The sequence below is a fragment of the Agelaius tricolor genome, unplaced genomic scaffold (genome assembly GCF_023055355.1).
Source record: "Agelaius tricolor isolate 1412-34295 unplaced genomic scaffold, bAgeTri1.0.p SCAF_4, whole genome shotgun sequence".
Classification (NCBI taxonomy): Eukaryota; Metazoa; Chordata; class Aves; order Passeriformes; family Icteridae; genus Agelaius; species Agelaius tricolor.
The window spans coordinates 56,251,266-56,274,001 of NW_027269264.1; positions in this window are offsets into that span (position 1 = coordinate 56,251,266).

Here is a 22,736-nt window from a genome sequence, read left to right on the forward strand (position 1 = left end):
GGACCTTTAATCAATTAATAACTAGATGGGGTAAAATCCCTAGGAAACAGAGCACAGGAATAACTTGCACATGTTTCCAATGGAATCCAGTGTGTGTGTGTGTATGTGTAGTAAGAGCCATTCAGTTCAGCATATTCATAAATAACCCAGGAAGGAGTGTGGATAGAGAGATGACAAAGCTCAGTGATATTACTGAATTATTCAGGGTGGTAAAAGCCCAGAGCTGACTGATGAGACTCACTGAGATCTGCAACCCCAAGTGACAAGAAAATAAAATTGAAGTTCAACACTACTAAATGCAAAGTAATGCACACGCATGTACTCTGACTTGTCTATTACCTTCAGAAAAGAGAATTTGGTGTCACAACAGGTAATTCTGAGAAATTGTTATCTCACTGCTGGATTACAGGTAGAAAAGCAAACTGGCTGCTGATGATTACTAAGGAGTGAAGAACAAGCCAGGGGTGTTATGCAGCTGCATGAATTAATGTTGCATCTGCATCAATCTTTTTAAGCCCCCCTGAAGGAAATCATAGGAACAAGATTGGCAGGATGCCAATGGCTTCACATAAGGTCCAGGAAAGTCCATAAGAAAAGGTGAGTGTAGAGACAGAGGTGTATAAAGCCAAAGGAGGTATATTGTTCCTACTGTACATGGTGGGCTTCACAGCTTGTCAAAAACCAATGAGGTGGAATCAGAGAGATGATGTGATTTCAGGACTCAGCAGAACTAATTAATGGAACAGAAATCCATCAAGGCCTTTGATACAGATCTATCACTTTCACTTCAGAAAGCCCTTATGCTGGAAATTTAGAGAATGTATTTGATGCAAAGTGATTTGTGCTTGCCATATTCTTATATTTGTCTCCAGGCTTGAGCCAGGAGCAATGATGAGACACAGAGCATTCAGCCGTGGGGTCTTTTGGGTTGAGCACCTGTTGTATTTTTTTTGTACAGAAAAATCCCTAAATTCTATCGCACCTCAAAAAGCACCTCAGAGGCACTGTGCTCTGGACAGACACCTGGGACAGCTCATGCCCTTCCCAGCCAGCTTCCCAGGCTATCTGCACGCTCAGGCATCCATCGCAGTTACACTGCCTCATTTCAGGACCATTTGCTCAGAACTCAGGGTAAAGAACACTTTTTTAAAATGAAGGGTGGGTTCTTGTGCCTAATTCCGAGCCAGGACCGTTTCACAGCTGAGGACTGTCCAAGCACAGAGGTGAGAGACCATTATCCTCACACTACAGGGAGGAACAGATGGACAGAAGGATGTGACTACTGTCACCCATCCTGTATGAATATCCTGAACAATGTCCATGTCATGAAGACACTTGGGACACCCAGGAGCTTTAGGAAACCTGAGGCCTGTTCCCTCCAGTGAGGAGGAGGAGCAGGATTCCATCCCTGTGCTGTAAGAAATGCAGCCCCGGCCTACAGGCCGCTCCTTCTGCCGTGTTTAAATCCCACCAACCTCCCTGCTCTGCCTTAAACCTCCAGCTTTAGAGGGCCCCACTCATCAAAGTCTTGTCAGGCAACAAGAGGGGGAACAAGGAGGGCTTAATTGATCAGCTTCGAAAGTAGCCTTGAGAACTTGATTCAGATATTGACTTCCAACGAGCTGGTTTAACTCCAGCTTCCAGAGCCAGCAATGGCTGAACATCAAAACTATTAACCTCTGGCCTTACCAGTTGGTGAGACATCACAGCAGCAGTAATTAGGAAGTCAATCGGAATCACATGTCTCACTTACACTGGCATGTCAATCAATAGTGCCAGTGACAGATTCATTAGGCCAGGCCTTGCAGCACAAGCTAGTAACAACCTCATAAAATACGCTTTTGAGGCAAGGCAAAGAAAAATCTGCTTGGAGGACTTGACTAGATGACAATATGTATTGATTAGGGCTCAAGCAATTTATGAAGTGCTACTTGCTCTGCAACCTTTCTGTCTCGGTGTTAAATTTTCCCAAGTAGTGGCTAAATAAAACAAAATATTACACTTTTTAAAGCCTTTTTCTGACAGGGCATTTTTTTTATTTTAGTTACAATTTACAAATAATCTAGCGAGGTAAAACTTCTATAGTTACTTAATAGTGAAAGGTACCTTTCATTTCTCCGGACATCAGGGCTTGATAGAAGATGTCCATCTAAATGAGAAAAAAAACCCTGAAACATGATTAGGAAACTCTCCTACCTTCCAGAGACAAATTTCATTTTAGCATTCCTCTCCTTAGAGCATTTAATGGACATTCTTTCTGTCAGGTCACAAGAAAAGTGGATATTTCTGTTTTCAAAAGCTGGATTTGTGGACTACAACCACATCTCTGCTGCTTGTTGCAAACAGTGTTTTTTAAAGACAGAAACAGTGTAATTGGGAACTTTATTAAATGCTCCTTGCAGTGCTGCTGTTTTGCTGGACTTTTGTGTCTTAATTTGCTTGTATATGTTTTTTGCCAGGATTCCCCCAAGGTTCATAAGGACTCTCTGCCCTCTGTTCACTCTGTCACTGGGGGTGGGATTTATTTCCTCTTGCCCTGCACAGTGAGGGAGGATCAGGCTTTGGGGAAAGTGTCCCTGCAGTGACATGTCTGTCTGTTGGATTTCAGCACTTGTACATGTTGACCCTCTCCCCAAGACAATGTCAGAACCAGAGCATCTTTATCTCACTAGCCCAAGATGCCAAAATGCATGTGCAAGGCTAGTGAGATAATTTTCATGGATATTGAAGAAATAAAGGATTTTTCAGAGTCTCTCTCAGCATATCATAAATTGCATGTATTTGGCTGTAACTGGCAGAGCACCTGAGAAAAAGAGTGAGCCAGTTTCGATGAAGACCAAAGAAAAATTAATCTTTTTAAATTTTGGCGCTAAAAGTATGTCTCTGGGTTCTTCTGCTACAGGAACAGGCTCAAGTTCTTATTCAGCATTAGCAAGACTTACTCCTTGCTAGGTATAATTTTAGTTACACTCTGTGGAACCAAAGATTTTCCAAAAGTGGCAAAATGGTCACTGGGTTTCAGCAACCCCAAGGAAAGAGGCTCAGGAAGACACAGGAGAGAGATTCTGACTTTCTGTGAGCTGAATACTAATGTTTTTTGCCTTGCCTTGCCTTCCTTTTTTCCCTTCCCTAATGCATCTCCTACTTAATTTTCCAGCAGGTATTTCATTGTCACCAGGATCATCCTAGTGATCAACTTTAATCATCTCTGGCTTTGTACAGGAAAGCTCCCAGGAAATCTGAGTCCAAGAATCACAGAATTGTTTGGGCTGGAAGGGATATTAAAACCCAGTTAATTCCATCCCCAGCCATGGTCAGGGACACCTTGCACTTGACCAGGTTGGTCAGAGCTCCATCCAGCCTGGCCTGGAACACTTTCAAGCCCTTTCAACATCTTTAAAATCTTCCTCACTTTTAGCTAAGTGTTAAAGATACTGTGCAAGTGTTTGATTGGTCAGAGTTCAAGCACTTCTGATTGTAGGGAATGTTTCTCCATTTTTTACCAAGTATCTTTGGCTCTGAGGTAGCAAGGGAATATTTCTCAGGGTGGAAAAGCTGATCTCCTGCACTAACACCATATCCAGAGAAGGATGAAGTCTCTTATTTTCACATCAGATTAATAAAACTACCAAAAGCACCCCCTGAGAGCGAAGACCTAATACCTTGGAAGGACAGTGACTGAGGGCTTGATAATTTGTTAATAACAACAGTTTTCTGGTTAATTATTTTGGGAACCTTATTAATGTTAATAGTACAGCTGGACCAATAATTTATAATGATTTATTTCCCTGCCAAAATCAGACCTTTTCTGCTTTTGATTCATCCAAGAATAGATTGTAGTTTGCTCAAATTGATTAATTACTTTAAATTACTTGCCAGATAACTTCTGCAAATAAGTCTGGCTTTGCGTCTGGTTCACAAGCAGTTCACAGTTGTGCACTACACATGAAAGCTGAACTGTGGGATGGGACAGGTAATTCACCCTGGGAGTTTGGGTTTCCAGTTCGGGGGATGAAATATTTTAACTTGTTTTCATTGCCAAATGTCTGTGGGTAACACACTAAATTGTCCTCTCTCCAATTCTCTCCAACCCTCCTGCCAGTAAACTCCTCATTCCACCAAACAACCCTGTCACTAAATTAAAATTCACTAGAATAACCAGGAGAAAAGGCCATAAACACGATCTAAGTAGAAACAACTTGATTTTAAATTCAGAATGAGTACACATGACCGTATTTTTCCATTACTTTCCATGTTATACCAATTAATTCCTAAAAACTTCAACCATCTTTCCTAAAATAATCCCAGGTGGTTCAATAAAATCCAGTGGAAACGGAAGAGTGAGCTGGGCATGAGTTATTGAGTGCTGGGAATCCTTTAAATTATTTCTAACATGGAAAGTTTTGGAAAGGAGGAATATTCACTCCATGTACAGACTGGAAGAAGGTCTCTTTGCATATGGTTTCCTCTGTAATAGCAGTTTGTTTCCCATAGTAAAGCAAAAGATTTAATGAAAAAGTAATAACAGCTTACATTGGCAAACAGTGAAACCAGCTGTGTTTTTGTGGAAAACAATAAAATCAGTTTGTTTCCTCCAGTAGGGTGACTTTTTGAGACTTTCTAAAGACCCTTTGGTTTTATCCCTTGGTAAAGTTATTTTAAAAGGTCTAATGAGAAGACCAACTCCAGCTCATTACAAACTTTGTGCAGTTTTCTCTTCCCTGCAGCCTCCCCAAGGTGAGGATGAGGATGGATGAAGGTGAGGAAAACCCTTGGCCAGTCCTGTGACCCACCCAGTCCCCCTGGTGACGCATCACCCAGGGCTGAGGTGTCAGTAAGACGTGGATGTGAAGATGTTCATCCTCTCTGCCAGCTCACAGCACCCTTGCAGCTTGTAGCTGAAGGAATCCTGCTGTTGCCACAGCTCAGAGCTGCTGGTATGGACCATTTTAATTTTAATTGTCTGGTCTGGGAGACCTGCTTGGATGGTGTCAGGTGAATGGATTTTATCCAAGCCTGGCAAGTCCCTGAATCATTTCCACTCTTCAGCTTGGGCTTTGCAGGGCTGTTTTGCTCCAGTTTTATCAACATGCAGATCTGGAAGAGGAAACTATTGAATTAATATCAGAATTAAAACCCAATCAGGGCAGGACTCAGTTGAAATCTCTGAATCAGCACAACAGGTTGTGAAATCAAATTATGAGGTATTAGAAGGAACTGGTTGTTGCAGTCATGTCTTAGCAAGTTCAATGGGGAAAAAAGCTTTTCTGCTTTTTCAGCTTTTCAGCCTTTCTGTGCTGTCGGTGCAATGCACTAGCACAGCTGGTGTAGCAGCACATGTGTGCATACGACCTTGATTATTATAATTCTCTTCTGATTTAAGGCAACTTCAAGCCAGTAGAACAAGCAGAAAACACATCATGGATGTTCATGTCCATATGAGATAATTGCATTTTAAAATTTTGGTTTATCAAAGACCTTCGGTGTTGGCTCTTGAAGCATCAATTGTTTCCTTAACATCATGTAATGAATGAAGATGCAATGAAGTGACTCCACTGTAGCAGAAGGGCTGTCCTTCCTTCCTGCTGGGTAGATGGGCCTGTGTCCCTGCATCCCCAATCCCCACATCCCTGCATCCCCGAATCCATCCCTGGAAGTGTCCAAGGCCAGGTTGGAGGGGGCTTGGAGCAACCTGGGATGGTGGAAGGTGTCCTTGCCTAAGCCAGGGCATGGATTTGAGCTTTAAGGTCCCTTCCAGCCCAAACCATGCCATGATTCTGAGATACCTCTGCCCAAAAAGTGTGGCCATGAACCTGCAGACTCATGAAGAACAGTGGCAGATCTTGGGAGCTTTCTAAAAAATGTGATTAAGGGAAAGAAGGAAATCCATGTTTGGAGGAAGTGATCATTGCAGTCTCATAAACAGAGCTATTCCTGCTATGGTGTCTATGAACAATAAATTTTTAAAAATAAAAAGGAATCTAGAGGAAATACAAAGTTTCTGCAAAACGTTTTCTGGTGTCCCAAACAGCTTAGTTTTTAGTAAATAGGGTTTTAATTCATCTAAAATTTTTGAGCAGTCCATCTGAAAAGCCAAAATCAGAGCACACCCAAAACTCAGATTTTTTTTCCTCACTAACTTTTTCTCTACCAATTCCTCTCTCCCATGACCTTTGAGAGGCTGGCTCTAAGGACATTAAAGACTTTTCTGAGATGTTTTATCTCAGCATCTTATGAAGGCAAGCCATGCAAGACATCCATTTTGGGGTTGAAAACTTCTTTTTAGAGATCTGCTGAGTTTTTAAATGGGGAATGTTCTTGGATTTGCATAGTGGAAAGTTTCCCTCTTCATGGCAGGAGGAACTTGAACTAGATGATCATTAAGGTCTGCTCCAACCCAAACTATTCTATGATTCTCTTATTCTATGGCTCTGATTTTATCTGATGCAATGACTGCTGGTAAAGTTTCCATATTTTGTAGCCAAAAAAAAAATTTTTTTTAGGAAAGCATGGTTGATTTGTGTTTAATTTGTGGCATGGGTTAAAACAGAAAAAAGAAAAAAAGCTGGAAAATCTAAAAGAAAACAATTTAAAAAAATAAATTAAATTTTGAAATTTTCCTAGTAGCCAGTTTTTGAAAAAGGTTTAAAAATAGGGTAGAAACTGTTTCATGTTAGGGTAGAATATAAAAGGTTTAAAAATAGGGTAGAAATTGTTTCATGCTATTGCTTGCTATAGCATGACCATTTTGACCAGCCGCAAAATAATTTTTTAGATTAGCATTTCAAGTCCACAAAAAATAAACAAGAAATAATTTACAGCTAACTCTGGGCAGTTCCCTTCTTCCTCTTCAGGTTTCCATTCTCAAAATAATATTTCTTCCCTAGATCTTGGGTGGAAAAAAAGAAAAAAAATTTTCTATTTTTTTCAGAAAAGTTAGTATCCTTCCAGCTAGCACTAGTCTGCTAGCACCACTCAGAAAAAAGAGTAATTTCTCTCTCCCAGACCTGGTTGATAAAAAATCTTTTGGTTTTTTGTAGACCTGACGTCAGTCTGTCACCCTGAGTGTTTGGCCTCTTCTCCCAACTAAGAAGGGACAGTACAAGGGAAAATGACTTCATGACGTGCCAGGGGAGGTTTCCATGAGATATTAGGAAAAATTCCTTAATGAAAAGGTTTGTCCAGCCCTGGCATGGGAGGTGATGGAGTCACCATTCCTGAAGGGATTTAACAAATGTGTGGACGTGGCACCTGGGGACGTGGGTCAGTGGTGGCCTTGGCAGTGCTGGGGGAAGGTTGGGCTTGGTGCTCTTGCAGGGCTCTTCCAACCCCAAGGGTTCTGTGATTGTATGGATGTTATTCCCATTCCCTTGGTGTCTGTGTAAGGCATGGGGGGAAGATGGGCCCCTGAGGAGCCTGCTCTGCACCAGACAAGTGGGGGTTTCCTTCTCAGCACATGCAAGAGGCTTTGAGGACAGCTCCACACCTGTCACTTGGCTTTGGTCTGTACTCCTTACATATGAAAATTTCGATTTGAAGCTTCTCAAGAGTGAGATGATCCTCTGGCTCCAACCAGTTAGGTTTCCTGTTTTAGTGATCTTCAATGAGAAAAAATCCTAAGACAAAAGCCAGTAAAAAGCAAAATTTTCAGAGAGGGACAGAATGACTTGAGGCTGACAACTTATTTCCATATCAGGAGGACGGGTGAAAATCCCAAACCCCAGGCTTCCCACGGATGTTGCATCAGTGCTTGGTTTTCCCTTTGTGGGAAAGGGGTCCAGGACTGGAGCATTGTCACCAGGTCCTGGGCTCTGCAGGGATGGGTAACAACTCAAGGATCCCATAACCACATTCTCCTGCTAAAGAAGGAAGGAGTAAAGGAAATACCTTTTGGGCTCCTACCAGAAGTGACAGGTTAAGTGACAGGTTTGTTCTCTTATTCTCTCAGAGCCCAGTTCATCAGAATTCCCTGTGAAATTATTACAAGGATCTTAGTTCTGGCTTCACCTGCCATAAACAAAACCGACCTGCTTTTCCTGGGACCACCTCCTTAGCCACCTTTCTGTGTTTAGTTGGCAGCTTGGACACTGTTACTGCTTTGAGGCTCATGCAAACACCAAGAGCAAATTTGATAGGAAGGTTCTTCCCTAGAGAATATTGCTAGGAATGACAGGAGCAATTTCTGTGTATGCAGGGGAGGTTTCTTGTGGCTTGTTGAAAAGATGAAAGGCAGGAAGACTGTCACTTATAAACAGAAAAGCAACCTCAAGTAGCAAACCAATAGCCATGTGGTTTCACCTCCTGTTGCAACTATTTTTATCACCACTTTATGCTCCATTGACCAATGGATTTTTTTTCCCAGCTTTGTACTTTTATATATATTATCCATACACACAGGACTATTATTTTTATCTTCATCATTACATAGTGCTGCTTTTTGTGCCATTTAGACATGAACCTCATTTGAACCCTAAAGCCCCATTTGTGGCACACAAAAATACTGTCATTTACATTCTGTGCCAAAGTATTATATAAAAAGCATCAAATGGGAGGAGAGGCAGGAAGCTGGGAGTAAAGATATATAGTCAGCAAAGTATATAACTTCTGGCATATTACTGCTTAATCCTAACATAATTATTCTCATCCTTTTATTTGATTAACTTCTAATAGTTCCTCTTGGTGTTAAAGGTCCCAGTCTGATCATTTGATTTTAGTGTCTGCTATAATTACCGATAATGTTCTTTGCAAGACAATTTAATGATAACCGCATAATGGCCTATATGAAGAAAGCTGCAGGGTTTCAATGCTTTTGAGTAATATAAAATACATTAGACTAACACAAGCTATCAACATGACAGGGAATGTTTGATTTACACCAAGGACTACGTTATAGAGTTGTGGAATTTTTTTTTTTGCCCTTCCTTCTTCTTTTTTTTTCCTTCATTTTTTTTCCTTTTGCAACCGTTTACAATAAATGACAGAACAGTTGGACAATCTGCAACTTGCTGAGAGCAATAAAATGTAGCACAAAGTTAGAAGTGACAAGGAGCCAGGCCCAGAGAGCTGTGCTGAAGCATCCAGACAGACAATTGTGGCAGCAGGGCTTGCTTTGTCCTCACCAGGGGATGTTACAGGGACAGACTCCTCAGTGTCTTTTAAAACTTAGACAAAGTTTCTAACCTCACATATTTTTCCTGGATAAATGTGTGGTTTGCAGATCCAGGAGGTTTTTCACTGTATTTAAAGTCACTGAACAACTTGCCCCAGTATTTATTCACAGGTCTTGCCTCCTTTTCCCAGATCTGGCATAAAAAGAAATTTGATTTCAGCCCAGACAGGCTGCTGTTTGCATTCATGTTTTGCTTCACACTGTCACATTTTTACAAGTAAATACTACACTGAGCTAAGTGGTTCAAGCTTAGCAAACACTCCTTCGCACGAAATTAAACAATCGCTCATGGTTTTGGCAAAATGCAGCATAATTCATGGTGTGCACATAGGAGAGAAAATTTCCTGTCAAAAAAAGGTTACCAGTGGACATATTACATTTGCTACTCTTTTTTATTCCAGGATAATGGCATTTGGACAAAAGTAGGCCTGTCCTGTTTATAGTGCTTTATGCCCCATTAGTATTATTGCAAGTCTCTGGACTCACATGTTAAAGCACTTAATCAAAGGCAATGGGTTGAAAATCATGTCCCAGCACTTCTCATATTTGATTCGTTCCTCCCAGATAGAAAGAAGTAAAAAACACATTACTAGCATCAAAACAGCACATGCATTATCTGCTAAGCAGTTGAGAAGCTATCATTGGGTTTTATCCCTTTGGGTACTAGGACGGACAGGAATTTTCCCCATTCATCCATTCAGAGATCTGAGACTGCTATTTTTCATTTTTCTCCCTTTGACAGACAATCCTTTCAGTTTTTTTCATAGATCTCTATTTTAAAGACATCTTCATGTCACTTATTTTAATTGCAGGCTGCAGGCATCGGGTCTAAGAAAGAAAAAGAAAAAAAAATAGGCAAAAGAAAGGAAAGCTTTAGAAAGACAATATTTGAAGTAGTGGTAGTTTTATGCAGATCCTCCAAGGATTTTCTCTGAGACAAACTTAATAATGGGAGAGGAACATATCTTAAGGGGAGAATTAATTTATACATTTAATTACTTGGGATCCACCCCACTTCTTGACGATGTATTTCGATTCTCCACGAGAGCAGCTTGATGGGGATCGAGGGAATCAAGAAACGGGGAGTCAGGGGTGAGCCCCATCCAGGGCTGCTGCAGCACGGCAGGATTGATCCAGGTGCATCTGTCTGCAGCTCAGGGAGGTGCTGCTGGTGGGTTTGTCCCTCCCTTTATCCAGAGAGATGCTAAACCGTGTCCCGGGAATTTACAGCCTGCAGGAACGCCTGAGCACAAAGGAGGGCAGGGGGCTGTGTGAGGGGGAGGAGGCTGAGGGGGATGGATGGGGTGAGGTGGGTGGGTGCCTGAACCATGCAGGCTGCAAAACTCCACCAGATCCCAGGGAACTGTGGGGCAATGGCATTTTTGATGCCATTCCTAGTATTCTAAACCAGAGAGTTTTATGTTATTTAGGCATGGCTAAAGCAGAGGGACTTAAACCTGAGATGCTCTGCAGAAGCAGAGTGAACTCCATGTTTTTTAGGGCTGTAACTTTTCACTTTGGGAGAAGTAATGGTGATTTGGAACAGTGGAAAAAAAGCTGAGTCTACCCAAGGAAAAGAAGAAAGAAATAATTCAGAATAATCCACAAAGCCTATAGACATTCTCAGGTTCATAACCCTCATCAAACAATTTTTAGGTTTCAAGGGCTGAAATAACTTAGCCTCATAAAATCACAGGGTGGTTTGGGTTGGAAAGGACATTAAAGCTCATCTATTCCACCCCTGCCATGGGCAGGGACATCTTCCACTGTCCCAGGCTGCTCCAAGCCCCATCCAGCCTGGCCTGGGACACTCCCAGGGATCCAGGGGCAGCCCCAGCTGCTCTGGGCACCCTGGGCCAGGGCCTGCCCACCCTCCCAGCCAGCAATTCCTAATTGCCAAGAGCCCAAAATCTGTGCCTGCCCTCTGGCAGTGGGAGCCATTGCCTGGCTGCTGTCCCTGCAGGCCTTGTCCCCAGTCCCTGGGCAGCTCTGCTGGAGCCCCTGGAGGCCCTGGCAGGGGCTCTGAGGTGTCCCTGGAGCCTTCTCTTCCACAGGCTGAACAGCCTCAGGCTTAAATTGATAACACTTATTATATACTGTCCCTTCTGGACAGCCCCATCCCCACAGTTGGTTTTGCAGAAAGATTTTTTTCATTAAGAAAAAAATCCCTGGGCAGAAGCTTTGCTTTGAAAAGTGTTGTGCTTCCTGTACAGCTCCATGCACATAGGTTTGCAAATAAAATGCAAATAACTAAAGCTCATCAGTGAAAGTTCCGTGGTTGATTTGTACAGTCACAGTACTTTTTCCCCCTTTGTTTTCACTTATGAGATAAACAAAATGAAGACAGAAAAATTAGACATTTCCATTTTCCTCCTCAGTGAACTCTACTGGTTCACTCTCCAGTCCTTCAGACTCCCAGATCTTTTTCAATACCAATGAAACTCAAAGCACAGAGATAATTTATTGATAAAAATATTAATATAAATCAATACATTATATTTATAATATTGATCATTTTTTCAGGATACTTTACAGTTACAGGTTTTTTGCTTCTTTCTACCAATATCTAAAGGAATTCAATGGCCAGATTTAAAAAAATTATTTTTCTGAAGATTTGGGGAGGTGTTGACACACTGGGGAGGTTGCCCAGAGAAGTTGTGGCTGCCCCACCCCTGGAAATGTTCAAGGACAGACTGGAAAGGGCTTGGAGCAACCTGGGATAGTGGAAGGGAGTGGTGTTGGTGGTCTTTAAGGCCCCCTCCAACACAAACCATTCTATGATTCTGATGTAAACCTCCCCTGCACCCTTTTCAGTTTTTGGGCAGATGGAGTACCTGGGCTACTTTCCTGAGGAGGTGGAAGGAGCTTCCTAGAAGAAATGGGAGTCCCTGATGTCAGAATCCAGATGATGTCAAAATTTTCCCCTGTTACCTTGAGGCAGAAACTTCTGGACCCAGAAGCTGTGGTGTGTATGTGGAACACCCTCTGGACCAGAGCCATTATCTGTTCATTCTGATGTGTGCTAAATTCACCCTTTGGCTGGCACTGGCATATCCTTTGAGATTCCCCCTTTCCTGAAATATCACTGGTGTTGAGTGTCTCTTTGCTTCCCTGGTCTGGAGAGTCCCAATTTTGGGCAGGCTAGCAAAGAAACAAAAGCTGCATTTATAGCACAAGCTCAATCCCTTGTGCATGCAGCACAGTCACAGCCTTATATTTGTTCTTTATTCTCTCTCCCCTTCTAACAGAGCCTAATGCCTTATTTACTTTTTTGACCTCTGCTGCACATTGAGCTGTCAGTAGCAATGCCTAAATCTTGTCCCAGTGAGTTACGACTAATTCAGAACCCATCAGCATGTACAAGTAGTTTAAGCTGTTTTCCTTCTAGTGTGCATTACCTACACTCTGCCTCTCTTTCTCACCTGCCATTGAACTGCCCAGCTGTAATTTGGTGGAGCTTTGCAGCAAACCTCTCTCATCTTCACAAGCCTTGGGACGCCTGAGTGGTCAGCACAGGAATCCAAGAAGAAGATGAAGAAGGAAGAGGTTCTTAATGCCAACAAAGAGGATTTTTCTCCTCTTTAATGGTGCTCTGACACAACTTTCTGGCACAGCCAGCAACCTGGTCTAGTGGAAGTGTGCTTTTCCATGGCAGGGGGACTGGAAAGAGATCACCTCTAGGAGTCACTTCCTACCCAAGTCATTCTATGACTCTGCAACAACCATAGTTGTGAAGTTATGGCCAGACAAGTGTCAGCTTTTTTGCTCTTCAGGGTTCTCATTAGGGCTCCTTCAGGAATGTGGCATTGCCTCCTTACTTCTGTTGATGCCTTTGTATCTCTCTGTTCTCCCCATAAATGCATTTTAATTTCCAGCCACTCTTTGCAGTGTGTTGGGTACCAAACCCCACTCATGGTTCAGGTTTTCTTTGGCTCCAGCAGTCTCAGCTTCCACTGCAAGCAGGTTGATTTAGAGGGTGATTCACCCCATGGAAGAGGATGTCAAAGGTGAAGAGAGGACATGATTTCCACGGTGGTTTCTTTTCTTCACTGGCCGGAGGAAAAACCTAAATAACCACGTACTCTGACATAGAGATGATTGAGAACATTTCACAGAATCACAAAGTGGTTTTGGTTGGAAGAGATCATGTCATTCCACCTCCCCTGTCAAGGGCAGGGACAGCCCTACTAGACCAGGTAGCTCAAAGATTAAAACTTTTTTTTGTTGATAACACAGGACCACCTTCCTACACTTATTTTTTGTTCTTTATCTCTGCTACTGCAGAGATACTGCCCCTTATTCCTTCTAAGATTTTTTTATTTGTGGTTAAGGTCAAGACAAATTTTGAGTAATTTGTTCACTGGAAAGTCTCCAGGACAGTCAGTCTGAGGAACAAGGAGATCTTGAGCAAAGGCCCTTTTTTGATCCAGTAAAAGATGAGTTTAAAGGAGAAACCAAACAGAACATTAAGGCTACTTGAAAGGTTGCTACAAAGAGTTATTGGTAATGGAGTATGGCAGAAAGAAGAGGAGAGATTTTTGCACCTGGAGAGGTTTTGTGTTGGGCAGTAGGACACAAAACATTTCTGTAGGACAGTGCTGAAGCCTTGGGCAGTAGTTCCCAACCTGTTGGATGTACCCCACTTGGACACTTCTCTGTCAGGTTGAGCTGCTGTCAAAGCAACTTCACATTCCCAATGCCTTGGCTGAGGAGATAAAAGTTTCTCTTCTCCTGTGGTGGCAAAGCACCCTCTGGGAGATGCAGAGACAACTGAGCAACCTTCTGCACAGCCTGGATGGATATGCAGACAGGAGATCACTAAGAGATTCCCTACACATATCCTAATTAAAAACTCTGCAATGCAAATAGGAAGATAAAGGGATTTCAGACAATAAGCAGGATGAAGTGCCACTCAAGCACTAATTAAATATGATGGCAGTTAATCAGCATGGAGTGTCTTCCAACAATTTACTAATGATAATGGTGGATTGACCTTGAAGGCTCTTGGAAATGTTTTCCAGAAGTCCTTTCAAATGTGTCAATAGCATTGTTGAAAGAAGGTGGCACTCAATAAAAATGATTTTTTTTTGTCTTTATAGGATTTATAACAGAGTTCATCAGGTCTTCAGTTCCCAGGTGTATTTGAAGGTTCAACTCCATCCAGAAAATTGGCTTCTTTGTTCATCCTGGGAGGATGATTCCTGCTTTGGTTCACCTCCTTTGCTCTTTGCACATATTGAAAGGTGGATGATGATTTGCCTGTTACATATCACAAGCTGATCTTCAAAGAGCTCCAGTACTACCTGAAAGGGAGCTGGACATCAGGATGGTCCCAGAGCCTGCAACACAGTCAGAGATGAGGTTCCATTGCAAGTTTCTTAATGCAAAATCATGCATAAAGCAGTTTAAGAGACGTCAGAGTGGGAATTTGGCATGAAACTCCCTTGATTTACAAATACAAAAAGAGATAAAACATTTGAGTGCTCAGCTTAAAATCCGTATGGAGTAAATGACAGTGCCAGTATTTATATTGCAGCTTCATCAATCAATAACTTTAACAATAGGCAATTAATCAATACCTTTAACAACCCTGGGAGAGAATGACATCTCTGGTAAATCTGAATGTTATGCTATAGATCCTTGCCTTAAATACTCATCCCTGTGTCACAGCTGAAGCCTTTGACTGAATCCTGGAAGGTGCTGAGCACCTGCAGTTCTTATGAGGTGATAGCATTCTCTGAAGTCTCTGCTTTCCTGCTGGTAAGTAGAAATGTGTGTTTTTCAAATTGGCAAATAAAATGCAAACAGATTTTGCTGACCTCTTCCTGATGACACAAGTGGTCACACTGGACCCAAGAGAGAACATGTCTGGTGAGTTCACTGCCACTTTACAGAGAGAGTGTCCATTAAGTTTGTTTCACAGATAGATGTGTTGATGTTTTCCCACTAGAATCTGTTTCAGTATCCTTAAGGAGGACAGGCAGCCACCCCCAGGCTGTTTTCAGCACTACTCACAGCTAATTCAGAAAACAACCTGCAGCATCCACTGGCAACAGCATCCCTGATTAATCCAAGTTCTTTATCAAGATGCTCTGTACTGTGCAAATATCTTACTGAACAGTCTTGTACACAACATAAGCCCATTAAAATGATGGTCTGATTCTCTGAAGGTTTGGCTATATGGCTTCCCATAAAAAGTTTCATAAACCACCCACAATCAGCCGCCTTAATCCTCAATTCCTAAAAGCATATTGTGCACAGAGTGACACACTGAAAAATGAGAGGAGTTCTCTGGGCACAGCACCAGAACTCGACTGCTAATTGTGGAAATAAATAACAACAGCTCCTAGAGGCCCAGTGTTTGGGTTGTTTGGTTGGTTGTTTGTTTATCCTCCCTACCAGCAAGATTTCTCCATGGGTGGAATATGGAAGTATGAAATGAAACAAACAAACAAACCAACCCACTCTCTCCTGCACAAGTTTGATTAAATGCAATATGTTGTGAGTGGGTTTTGGTGGCTTTTTTTTACACTGGGAGGGTCATCAGGAAATGGAAAAATCAGGCAGTTTAGAAACTGAAAATCTCTCTTACACAGCCATCCAACAGCAGCCAGTAGCTTGATTTTTCTGCTAAATATGACACCCAACAGTGACAGAACATTGCAAATGAGGCATGGCTGGCAAGGAGATGTTCTACAAATCAGGTTCTGCAAATCCTCCTCCATTCATTGCCTAGACCCTGTTTTAGCTCCAGCTGGCTGCTGAATGGCCATCCTGATGAAGCCTGTGGCTGCTCTAGTACTTTATGAGGGTTTACTAAGATTTCTGGCTTTTTTATAAGTGTCAGGTACAGCAGCCATAGGGCCCCAGGCTGGTTTGGGTTGAAAGTGACTTCTAAAGGTCATCTACTCCAGCCTCCCTCCCGCAGGCAGAGACACTTTTCACTAGACCAAGTTGCTCAAAACCCCATCCAACCTGGCCTTGGACACTTCCAGGGGTGGGATTTCTACCATTTCTACCAGGAAGCCTGTGTCAGCCCCTCATCATTGTCACAGGAAAGAATCCCATCCTAGTACCTAATCTAAACGTGCCCTCTGTCAATTTGGAGCCATTTTCTCCTGTCCAAAGTCCCTCTCCAGCCCCCCTGGACAGAGGCTCTGAGGTCTCCCTGAAGCCTCCTTTCCTCCAGCCTGAACTACCCCAACTCTTCCAGCCTGACTCCATAACAAACGTGCTTCAGCCCTTCAACATTCCAACTATTTATTTTCTGAGGATGAGGAGTAGCAAGATCTGTTGCAACTAATTCTTGATAGAGCTCCTTATCTTGCATCTTGGTATCATGGGGACATTTTTGGGGGAAAACTACAACCATGTCTCTATGCCCTGCATTGGGATAATATGGCAGAAAATAGAGTTTAGCTGAAGGAATCTGTTTCACTACTGTCCACAAATTTCAGTCTCAAAGATGTTAGCTGAGAAGGAAAAATTTTGATTTTGGATGTCAAATTTTGGCACTGCTAATAAAAGCCAACCTCCCTGGCAGCAAACATGAGATAACCAGCAGCAGAGGCCTTGGAAGAGGGCAATGATTTTCCATGCACCAAATTAATATTGAACACTGAAGTGTTCTTTCATGTCTGGGGTATCAGCCATCAGGTTTTTTCCCTCATATTTCACATCTATCTTGTTTGTCTGACATTATACAAAAGGTAGATAGAGTTTGTTGAGGTCCAGCTGAGTGCCTTAGAGCTCTGCTAGTTAGAGATTATTTGAATTTCACTTCTGAGTACATCCAAGAAAACTCTGCCATTAAAAGATCAGCCCAATTCCTGTTACAGCTTTTGAAGTTTGAGTTACAGCTCTTACCAGGAAAGAGAAATAATTAAAAAAAAAAAAAGAAACCACTCAAGTTTCCATTTAAACACATTCCTTGTGGAGCACAAACATCAGTGTAAAGCCGGTCTTCAGAACTATATATTGTTTTAATCTTAGTTCCAAGTACTAGAACCTTGTTCTGCATGGAAACCATGAATAGGCCAGGTTGCATTAGTGAGTGGGTCCCATCTGTCTCCTGCTACAACTCAATTTGATTTCATTCATTCTCTTTTGTCTCTTTCACTTTGGAGCAGACTTTTGAGAATCTCACAACAGGCACCAGGGCAACTGCTTAGTGTTCAAAATTGCTATTAAGAATCCACAGAGGTATCTCACAAACAATAGGACTGGCCACTTTCTCCAGGTATCGTTTCATCAGGCTCTTTAGAACCCCAAATAGAAGGAAAAGACATTTCAAAATGTTATTTAGTGAGGTTAAAATATCTGTACAGCTTGCATCTGGCCAGTGTCAGTGGGATTGTAAGGGTTTCTTTTAGCTTTTACTTGTTCTTTCCTTGTGACAATAGTAAGAGGGTATAGATATAGAGGGAGCTATTCTGTCTTTGTTTAAATTTTAAATAGGCCATAGAAATGCTGTTCAGTAGAATTTGATTAAAATTGGACTGAATAAAAACTCTTTCCATTTTTACTCAGGTAGACGAGCACTGCATACCATTTAATTGGAGGCATTATTTATGTGATACTCGACCTGTAATGTGCATATTCAGAAATGTAGAATGAAAATCAGTTTTCCTCTGACATGATTCTGAAGTTCAACCATCAGCTCCCCTTTTTGTGGTGATACCAAGTAACTCCAGCTCCATTGACCTTTATGGGCAGAAACACAGAAAATTGGAACTTAATGTAGAGAACGGGAATTGGGATGATCAAGAAGAAATTGTGCTCCTAGTGAATCTCATCAACTCAGCAAAATGGCTTAGAAATCCCTGGAAGGGATTGTAGGGAACAAGAAAATGGTATTTTTAGGATGGTCCACAGGGTACATGGGAAGGTAGGAGCTGCATCACTCCTTGCCAGGGTTTGAAGCTACTTTAGTTACATCTGGATTTCACCCTGGAAGATGGGGTTGTGCACCCCAGGGAGGAAAAGAAAAGTCTGTGCTTTCACAGGTTCTCTGGCTGTGTTTTTATCCTGTGCAGTTTGCTGCTCTCCTTATCACTCTTTGCAGGACATCTCTTCTAATGACCTTCTTGGTCTCTTGCTTAAAAATATAGTGAGTGGAAACTCCATCAGGTGAAAAATTCCAGCTGACACCAGATGTGACTGCAGGGAGTACAACATTAATGATTGGTATTAAATATTGGATGAGGAATGAATGGCAGTGATGTTCACATGCAGGACACAGCATCTGGAAAATGTGATTTGTTTTCCCTTAATCGTGTCTGTTCTTCAACCCAAAAGCTACACACAGACCTGCAAGGATCTCTGGGATCCCTGGAACTCAAAAAGGAAAAAAGGAACAACCAGCTTAAAAATTATGTGAAACCAAGTGGGAGATTGTCCCATGATTGCTCAGAAACCTGTAGGGTGACATACGTTTAAGTGGATATCACTGACTCATTAGCCCCAGCAAACAGCAAATTCCAAGTTTAAACTACCCACAGATCTCCATGGTGTACACTTAATTTCAAAACAATTAAAACAGCTGGATGGGAAGTTGAACAGCAGTAGAGGGCATAGAAGCTGCAAGATCATTGTTTATCTTTTAAGGAACTATCAGTCCTGTCAGAGGGAAGTTCTTCCTGCAACAGACTGGCTGATAAAAATGAGAACATATGGGAAGCCAGTATTTCATGTTTTAACAGCTTTCCTGTGTGGATGAGGCCCCATCCAGTGAGGCTTGCCTTGCTCTGCAGACCACAGGGGTGGATTTACTGGATGGAAGGTGGTCCATGTGGCTTGTAGCTCTCTCTGAGATGGGTTTTGTGCTGAAGAAAAGACAGCAACCCCCAACCCACACTGCCCTGAGTTGGCGCCGCCTTGGTGCAGCTCCCGGTCCAAACCCAAGAGCTCAGATGGGCATCTGACCTCACAGCCTTGCAAATGCTGGGTACAATCTGTTCTCTTATGCACAAGTCTGATGGGGAGCAGCTGAGGGAGGAGTCTCTATCCCCGTGGGGATTCAAAAACCATGTGGATGTGGATGTGTGGGACACGGGTCAGTGGTGTCCTTGGCAGTGCTAGGGAATGGTTGGATTCAATGATGTTAGAGCACTTTTCCAACCTCAAAGATTCTGTGATTTGATCCAATACATCCTCTGGTTTATGAAGTAAGGCTAGACCTGCAAAGTGTCCCTCCTGCCCTTGTCACTGAGGTGAAAATATGAAGGCAAAAAACACTCGCCAGCTCTTTACAATAGGAATGATATCACACGTTCTTCTTGAAAAGTTCAAATCCATTTTATGCAGCCCCTTAGAATTTGGGAAAAGTGGTTTCCAACAGGAAATTGAGACTGAGCTCACTTTGATTTAACCAACTGGTCTCATCCAGGCTGCTGAATTCCAGATTTGTGACAGGAATGTCACAAGTCACCTCCTTTGCTGAGTTTTCAAAGCTCTTCTCAGCCATGGCTGCTTGATTGCTGGAGAAAGTAAGGCACAGGTTGATGTGATTTCTCCCAAGACAATAGTAGGGCAGAGGAGGCTACAGCACAGCTTTTGAGGCCAAAACCACAGCTTTGGCTTACAAAGCATTGTATCCCACCAATATTTTGCCATCTCAAATTTCCCTACTCTATATTTATAGCTTTAAAGGTGAACCTGCTCTGAGCTTTATTTCCTTCTTCCAGATTTAATCTTTTTTTATTAAGACTATTTAGCACTGATCTATGTATCAACCCTATAATACCCTGCTGACACACGAAATGTCAACACATCAAGTTAAAGTGGTGGATCCACCATTTTTTCAGTGGCTTTTTGAAATGATAACAAGCGACACTTATCATTTCCCACCCAATCCACTTGTGCAATAAGCAAAAAGCCAAGCAAACTGCTTTTTTTTTCCTGCATAAAGCAGTAATTTGTGTGGCAGAGCCAGACCAACTCAGGCTGCACGGGGAATGAAGATCAAAGGGGAAATTCACCTGCCTGTCTTGTTTGCTATTGATCTGGATCGTAGCCACTTTATCAGTAGCACTTTGCCATCACCCCTCAGAGATCAGAGACTCCTATATCTTCCCAGCTCTTTTATTTATAGAACCATTTAATAAATACATTTTCTTTCCCTGGTCTCCTCTTTTTTTTTTGTGTGTGTGTGTGTTCTGTTTTGTTTGACCAGCAGAAACAAAGGGTTGCCCTCAGTGTCAAGGAAAAAGAAGGGTATATGGCCCCAATTCAGCACAGCATGTAAATACGTGCTTGGTTTCTAACAGGGCAACAAACACATGCCCTTCCTCTTAGAGGCATGTAAATATGTGTGGGGTTTTGAAATGCAGCTGCATGACACAGAAGCAAATGTCACCAGGGGAAGGAACTGGTCAGCTGAATATTCATTTTCCATCTTGGCTTCCTCTCTCTTCCTCTGGTTCATTACTGGTAATTACTGGGGTGATTGGGGCAGAGCAAACCCCCTCCTGATGAAAGGGAAGGAACTATGAACCCTAAACGCCTTTTTGCATTACCCTTTAAATGGTAAAAGGGACAAGGCAGACTGTAAAAACAGAGAGGGGAAAATGAAATCCCAAACCATGCAGCTAAGAAATGAATAAATGGCTCTCCTCTTCACGCTGCCAGTGTTACACAACCTGCCTGCATTGGATTGAGACCTACGTGATCCTCTTCTAATTGAAATCACTTTACCTTGACCTCCAACAGTAAACTGAAAGCTTGTTGCTCTTGCTGCCAGCAAAGCATGAGCAGTAAGTTGTAGGAAATCCCAGCTGGGGACACGAGCTGCATTCACATGGCATTAATCTCGCACTAAGTGGCACTAAGTCAGGAGGTACCAGCCAGTCTGTAAAACAGCCTCGTGCCCATCACACACTGCAGTGTCTGCTCAGCCTGCCCTGCTGCTGTCCTGCCTTTTCTGCTTGAAGTCATGCAAGTACAGCAAACAAGGAACCCTAGAAGGAACCCCAGAAAGTCATTCAGGGTATGACCTTGACCTTGGGTGAGAAGAGCTAGACCTAAGCCACAGTTGTGAGTATGTTTTACCAGTGTTGGAGGTGCATTATTTCCCTAGGCAAGCTGCTCCAGGGCTTTGACAGTCTTTTCAGGGAGACCTTTAATTCTTCTGAGAGTCTGGGGGTGGCACAGGCCCCTCATCAGTCCAGCCAGGTTTGCATCTGTGGGTCTGAGTAAGGTTCACAGGGTTTTCTGGAGGATTTTCCATGGTATTGTGTCACCACTGATGGCAAAATGCTGACCTACAGGGAAGAGCAGGGGCAGGGTGGGTTATCTCACCATGTGGGTTATCTTACCATGTGGGTTATCTCAGCAGGTGCTGCCCATAATTCACCCACTCTGTGTAAGAAAGGTTATTTCCTTTTTAGCACTGCCAGCTCAGGTTCCCTCTCATGGAGTGTTCTTTTCACAAAGCCATCAAAAAAAAAAAAAAAAAAAGGCCTTGGGTTTCCCCACATCGTGTCTTTGACTACAGCAGCATGTGAGAGTTCCAGGCACAGCTGAAATGACTTTTCATGGGGCAAGACCTGAGAGAAGCTGGAGGTGCCTCATATTCCAGGGGGTCCCTGAGCCCACAGGGGCTGGCTGAGGGCAGAGATAGGAGCACCCTTCTCCATCCCCTTCCCCTCTACTTTCCCCTTCCCCTGTCCTTTCACTTCCTATTGCAAACATTGCAAGGAGCTACATCAAAGATGAATGAAATCCTTCAGTATTTTTAATGCTTGGGTTTGTATTTTTCTAGCTGAGTTGTGCGCCAAATTTGACAGAGATTTAAAGATGGATTTGTTCCAACTGAGAAGCCACAGGAGGAAGAGGGATTTACTATGCCCTGATGAAGTTCAGTCCCTCTTTACTAACTGGGATTATCTTCAAGCATTTGTTTTATGAGGCAAGAATAACTTAATATAAATATAGGTGAGTATTTAATGGAACTGCAATCCAGCTCTTCATACACATGTGATTTTCTTTAAGACAGCTGAGTGGCATTTACTGGCATTGTGGAGAACAAGAGAAGCAAGGTCAACTCTATGAAATGAAAGTACAACAAACAAATGAGAGGAAGGCACTGCAGAGTTTTACTTACAGCTCAGGGTTCCTGGTGCTGAAGTGTATGATTTTCGAGGCTAATTCCTGAAACAAAAAATCACCTTTTTTTCACTGATCAGCCTAGAGTATCTGCTGTAGCATGTTGGATCACATAGTCCAGTTTGAAGCCAGAGGTGGAAAAGGTGCACAGCAGAGGAGAGTGAACCTTTTTGGGGTATCACTGCAGTGCCCACCTCCATGCTATGACAGAGGCACAGCTCTGCCCTGTCCTGTTGTGGTGGGATGAGGGGTGATGGCTTCATACTAAGAGAGGGTTGATTTTCTTAAGGTATAAGGAAGAAGTATTTTATAATGAGGGGTGGTGAAACACTGGCACAGGTTGCCCAGAGATGTTGTACGTGTCCTACACCTGGAAAAATTCAGGGTCAGGCTGGATGAGGCTCTGAACCACCTGGTCAAGTTGAAGATGTCCTTGCTCATTGCAGGAGGGTTGGAACTAGAT